Consider the following 6885-nt stretch of genomic DNA (forward strand, 5'->3'; position numbering starts at 1 on the left):
GGTGTGCTGCAGTCCATGGGGTCGCAAAGAGTCAAATACAACTTAAGTACTGAACAATGAGTGGGAAGATTATTCCAACTATTTGGGGAGAGGAGCGGGAAATTTCCAGGAATCAGGGCACCACCCACATTTCTGGCTTTTTATGGTCTGTCTTGGAATAGGCTTTCCTAGTGACTCAGTGGTAAAGAATCCACCTGCCAATGCAGGAGACACAGAGATAGAGATTTATCCCTGGGTCGGGAAGAGCCCCTGGAGAAGGAAATGGCAACCCACTCCAGTATTCTTGCCTGGGAAATCCCACGGACAGAGGAGTATGGCAGACTATAGTTCATTGGGTTGCAAAGAGTCAGAAATGACTTAGCAACTAAGCAACAACAACAAAACTCAAAACTGTCCTGGTGCTGGTGGGTGTGTCATTTAGCTAACGTATTATGATGAACATAAAATGAGGCTCAAGGTTCACTGAAAGTCAGATCTCCTGTCTTGGGTCTAATCAATTCTCATCAGTCTCTGTCAATCCTCAGTGGCTCTGGATGTATTAAAGATTGTGCCCTGCCCCCTTCCCTCTTGTCTCAAAATCAATTTCAGAAATCTCCTTTACTAAATGTGGTTCCAAAAGATTTTACTGATATCAAGAGATTAAAGTTGTTTTTATACCCTATAATCACAAGGAGATACATTGTGATTCGAGCCCACATAAACAAAATCTTGGTCACTCATTCAATAAGCAAATATTTTTTGAGTACCTACTACATAACAGGACCTTTTGGGGGTTTACCTTTTACCTGGAGAAACAGAAAGTAAGTCAGGGATTAAATATATAGTATATAGAATAGTGATACATTCTAAGTAAAGGGTTAATGTTTTTAATTTATAATAGAATAATTGGGGAAGGAAGACCTCATCATAAAGTGACATTTAAGCAGAGGTCTGAAGGACAGGAGGGAGTGAAATATATGAAAAGTATCTAGTGAAATTGCCTTTCCGCAAGTGCAAAGGCCCTGAGGCAGGTGGGCAGGATTTGTTTAAGGAAGCCAACATGGCTGAGGAAGTATGCAGTGGATGCAGTGGACATGGACATGCACTGCCTATGGGGTCAGAAGATAACCTCTTGCTAGTAGCTCCTTCAAGGTGTGCCTCAGCTACAGGCTGAGAGAGCCACCCTGCACCAGGTCACACCCTTCTCACAGCAGCACTCATCCAATGGCTAATGAAGCAGGTGTAAAGGTGCAGCTATTCTGGCCTCAGGAGAGGCACCTCCAGCAGGCCATGAATTCTCCCCAGCTCCTTGAAGGAGCGCCTGCAGCTTTGTTGAGCTGCTTCACAATTAGACTTCTTTCTCTCTTACTTCTCTCTCTTTTCCCCATCCTACTTCAGCTCACTTCTTTCCACGGGTGTTAAACCCTAATAAATACCCAGACCAACAGATGAGATGGTTAAATAGATTCACTAACTCAACAGACATGAGTCTGAGCAAGCTCTGGGAGATAGTGAAGGACAGGGAAGCTTGGCATGCTGCAGTTCAAGTCACAAAAAGTTGGATATGACTTTGCAACTGAACAACACCAACACCAACTCTGTCTCCAGAGCCTGTCTCTGGAAAATCCAGTCTGCCACAAAGAGTGAGCCAAGGAAGAGGGTAGTTGGAGATAAGTTCAGGAAGTTACCTGAGACCTTGACTTTGGTGTTTACTGAGTAAGATGAGGGCTTTGTGGTGTTTGGAGCAGAGCTGACTTGGTCTGACATTTCAAAAGGATCCCCCAGCTGCTTTGTTGTAGAGAGAATGGAAGACAAGGTCAGAAGCAGGGACAGGATAACCCAGTCCAGGGGAGAAATGATGGTCTGCACCAGGCAGCAGTGATGGGAAAAGAGCTTCTGAGAAGTGGTGGACTCAGGGTATATTTTGAAGAAAGAGTCTTCAGGACTCATTGATGAATCAGATGTGCATGGAAGGAAAGAGAAAAGTCAAGAACATCTCTGTTTAAGACTGAGCAAATAGAAGGGCAGAGTTGCAGGTTTGCAGACAAGATAACCGAGTTTGATTTGGGACTTGTGAAAAATGAAATGCCTGTTGGACATTCAAGAGACTGGGCTTCTGCAAGAAGTCTGAAATGGAAATTTAGGAATCAGCATATGAATAGTATTTAAAGTCATCAGTTGGAGGGAGAGTGGGTGGAGAAAGGGAAGCAAAGACTTGCAAAGTCCAAACCTTGGGGTTCTCATCACATTTCACTGCCCCCTTATGGTCCCAGCACTCCTCTCATTGCTGGAACAACCATCCCCGTGATAAGCAGCAGTGCAAACAGGAGAAACAGGAGGGTTATGTAGTCAGTGTGGCCCTCTGAAATGTTTATTGTCAGAAGCTTTATAACATCTTTCTCTTGAGCTGTCAGTAGGAAAAAAAATCAATGATTTCTACATTGATTTTTTTAAAAATTTATTGAAGTACAGTTGCTTTACAATGTTGTGTTATTTTCTTCTGTATAGCAAAGTCAATCAACCATATGTACACATATATCCCCTCTCTTTTGGATTTCCTTCCCATTTAGGTTACCGCAGAGCACTGAATAGAGTTCCCTGTGCTATACAGTAGGTTCTCATTAGTTATCAATTTTATTCTTCTTGAGAGTCCCTTGGAATGCAAGGAGATAAAACCAGTCAATCCCTAAAAGAAATCAACCCTGGATATTCATTGGAAGAACTGATGCTAAAGCTGAAGCTCCAATACCTTGGCCACCTGATGAGAAGAATTGACTCACTGGAAAAGACGCTGATGCTGGGAATGATTGAGGGCAAGAGGAGAAGGGGGCGACAGAGGATGAGATGGTTGGATGGCATCACTGATTCAATGGACATGAGTTTGAGCAAACTCTGGGAGATGATGAAGGACAGGGAAGCCTGGCATGCTGCAGTTCATGGGGTCACAAAGAGTCAGACACAACTAAACAACTACAGTGAATATATGGGCTTCCCTGGTAGCTCAGTGGTAAAAAAAAATCTGCCTGCCAGTGCAAGAGACACAGATTAGATTCCTGGGTCAAGAAGATCCCCCGAAGAAGGAAATGGCAACCCACTCTAGTATTCTTGCCTGGGAAATCCCATGACAGAGGAGCCTGGTGGGCTATAGTCCATAGGATTGCAAAGAGTCAGGCACAACTTCATGACTAAAGAACAAAAAAGTGTGTACATGTCAGTACCAATTTCCCAATTCACCCCATCCCACCTCCCCACACTTAGTGTCCATTACATTTGTTCTCTATGTCTGTGTCTCTATTTCTGCTTTGCAAAAGGTTCACTTGTACCATTTTTCTAGATTACAAAAAATGGTACTGGGAAAACTGGACAGCTCCATGTAAGAGAATGAAATCAGAACATTCCCTGGCACCATACGCAAAAATCAACTCAAAATGATTAGAGATCTAAACGTAAGGCCTGACACTATAACACTCTTAGAGTAAAAGATAGGCAGAACACCCTTTGACATAAATTGCAGCAAGATCTTTTTATGATCCACCTCCTAGAATAATGAAAATTAAAAAAAAAAAATAGACAAATTGAACCAGGCTTTATTGGACATCTTAGACCTCTTAATGCCCAACATTGACAGATCAACCAAATGCCCAAAGCATATAATCAAACACGTAGGCTGAAAACGATAAAGAGGAAATTTAGCAAGACAAAAGGAAATACAGGTGATCATCCCATTTACTGAATGAGGAAATTCTGGTGGACAGATGGTTGCAACTGTACCTGATGCTGGGAAGACAAGGGTGGCATTATGAAGGAACACAGCTTTGCCTCTGGAGCCAAGGTACTTTCCCTTAAAGCATAGATCCTCTAATGGATCTATGGATCCTCGAATGGATCTAAAACATAGATCCTCTAATCTTGATTAAAACAACTTGTATCAATCAAGTCACAGATTAATTTTGGTTTTACTAGTAAAACTTAATTAGTAGATCACCTGGAAATGATATGACTTCTAAAGAGTAAGCAATGAACTTTTAGAAAAGTGACCATTGAGCTCTGAAAATCCATTGTCTACAGTTATTCATAAAGCTAAATTTTTTAAAATACAGCCAAGAAGAGTGATGAGAGATATACAATTTTTTAATTCTATTTTATATTGAGGTATAATTGATTTATAATGTTGTATTAGTTTCTGGGCTTCCCTGGTAGCTCAGAAGGTAAAGAATCTGTGTGCAGTGAAGGAGACAGAAGTTCGATCCCTGGGTTGGGAAGATACTCTGGAGAAGGAAATTGCAACCCACTCCAGTATTCTTGCCTGGGCGATCCCATGGACAGAGGAGCCTGGCGGGCTATCGTCCACAGGGTGGCAAAGAGTCAGACACAGCTGAGCGACTAACACTTTCACTTTCATACAGTAAAGTGATTCAGTTATGTATTTACATCTATCTATTCTTTTCCAGATTCTTTTCCCATACACTAAAATCCATTTTAATTCAAAGAGAAAGTATGAATCATACATACACATGTAAGTTCTTAATAGAAATCTTTCTTACTATGCCTGCATTGGAAAGACAGGTAAAAAGCCAGAGGTAAAACACACTCAAGAACAGTAAAAAAGAGTTTCTGGAGTTCAGTGCTTCTCAAACTTAATGTGCAGATGAATTATGTCGAATCTGGTTAAACTGCAGATTTCGATTCAACAGGAGGCAGAGCAGGGTCTGGATTTCTGCATATTTAACGAAGCTCCCTGGTGTGCTGCTGCCCTGTCCACAAACCCCACCTCCAGTAGCAAGGCTTTCATTAACATTATCTGATAAGAGGTTAAACTGACCATGTGGCAGAAAAATCTCTCTCCCTGCAGACACAAGCTCACTGGGAGATCTTAAATACCAGGACACATTCACAGAGAGGGATTACGCTTGGCTATAAGCAGAAAGAGTCTAAGTGAACAATACCTGTTCAAACTTGAGGAAGGCAGAGTGAAAAATCATAAAATATTACAAAAGAAAAGATCAAGCAAGAGTTGAAGATCATAGACCGTTCCATTAAAATGGCACCTAATTATGCATAGGTCTTTATGATGCTTTAAACTTAACAATGTAAGTTAATTTTTGCATCTTACTTAAAGGTACTGTTTAGACTAGCATCTTAATGCTGTGCTGCGCTCAGTCGCTCAGCTGTGTTTGACTTTTTGTGACCCCATGAACTGTAGCCCACCAGGCTCCTCTGTCCATGGAATTCTCCAGGCAAGAATACTGGAGTGGGCTGCCATTTCCTCCTCCAGGGGATCTTCCTGACCCCGGGATCAAAACCGCAGAGGATTCTTTACCACTGAGCCACCTGGGAAGCTCCAGTATAATTTTTTTTTAATTTATTTATTTTTTAATTGAAGGATAATTGCTTTACAGAATTGTGTTGATTTCTCCCAAACATCATGCTTTTCATTTGTTTTTAAAAGAATGATTAGGTGTGATCGAATTTTCTATTTTCTCTGATTCAATTGTCTCTGTTTTCAATCTTGATGACCGTTCATAATCTGGAAACTTTAAAATGCTGATTCTTAGGCTCAGCCTCTAGAAAATACGATTTCCTTACCCTAAGGATGGGCTTCTGTAAATTTTAAAGCTCCCCAGGTGATTCTAATGTGCCGTTCAGGCTGAAAACCACTGAATTTAACCAAAACTAAGGAAATTGTGGGTTTTCTGAGACTATAACCCTGGGAACACCATCCACACAGTGGCAGAGTAACGACTTCTGGAGACTAGGCTTGCACCCCCGAATTTATAAAGTTATAGCAAATAGCAAAAAGGATTAACCAAATCCTTTGATCTCAAGAACTTCTAAAAATCTAGTCACTTTGCTTCCCCTTTTCCATTTTTCCAAATCAAAGCCTTCAGACAGATTATCTTTAAGCAAGTTTCCAAGGACTCCCACTGAAACTGAAATGTTGGTAGTTTCCAGCAGATAATCAGAATGGAACCGATATGAAGAACTGCCCTTGAAGTGTTGGAATTACCTATTGATCCTATGGTGCTTTAAAATATACAGAAGGGAAGGGAGGAAGGGATAGAAGAAAGAGAAGAGGGAGGGAAGGAGAGAAGAAACAGCTCCTATGAGATAATATTCATTTTTGTTGTTAAGCTGATTTGTTCAGCAAAAATAGTCCAAAGGAGGTTAATTTTTTCTCTCTCTGAGTCTAAAAGTGAAAGGGCAAATTAAAAAATTAACTTCAGACTTGACGATCCATGTGGACATCAGGAAAGCCCCACAGAGACATGTTAGATCAATTTGTTGAAAGGTAACAATAGTAAGATCAAGGTGAACTAATACGATCTCCATGTAAGACAGTTCACTACCCTCTATTCTCCAGCCACTGACAGTATTGCTAAATCCAACCAACCATTTTAGAAAATGTATTCTCCTGAACAATAGGGAAATTTAGTGAGAATAAGTAAAAGGCTCAGGGCAGATCTACAGCACTAATGGGAAAAATCAATCACCTTTATATATGAGGGATGGCTCAGTTCCATGACATTATCTTTGATTCTCCCATCTGTTACCCAGGAAAACAAGAACTTGCTTTTTGATGATGGAAAACCCCAATGAGAATCTAAAATGCTCCTCTTTCCTCTTTGATTTTGTTTGGGTTTCCACAGACAAAGTGTGGTTTGATGAGGATTATCTAAAAACAATCCTTGGAGTTTACCCTGGGTTTCCCAGACAAGGAGCCCGTGTAGACTTTTCTCCTGATGGGAGCACCTACACCAAGGTTCAGTTTCCTGCAGCAACAGTGCTCCCAGTCAAAGAGGCAACCATTCCCACGGTCTTCACTTGCCAACCCCAGTAGTTTATCTCTGCTAGGCTTCCTCATGCACCTAGTCAGCTGGAAGCTGGGTGATCCAAGATGGCCTCTCT

The sequence above is a fragment of the Cervus canadensis genome, chromosome 15 (genome assembly GCF_019320065.1).
Source record: "Cervus canadensis isolate Bull #8, Minnesota chromosome 15, ASM1932006v1, whole genome shotgun sequence".
Lineage (NCBI taxonomy): Eukaryota > Metazoa > Chordata > Mammalia > Artiodactyla > Cervidae > Cervus > Cervus canadensis.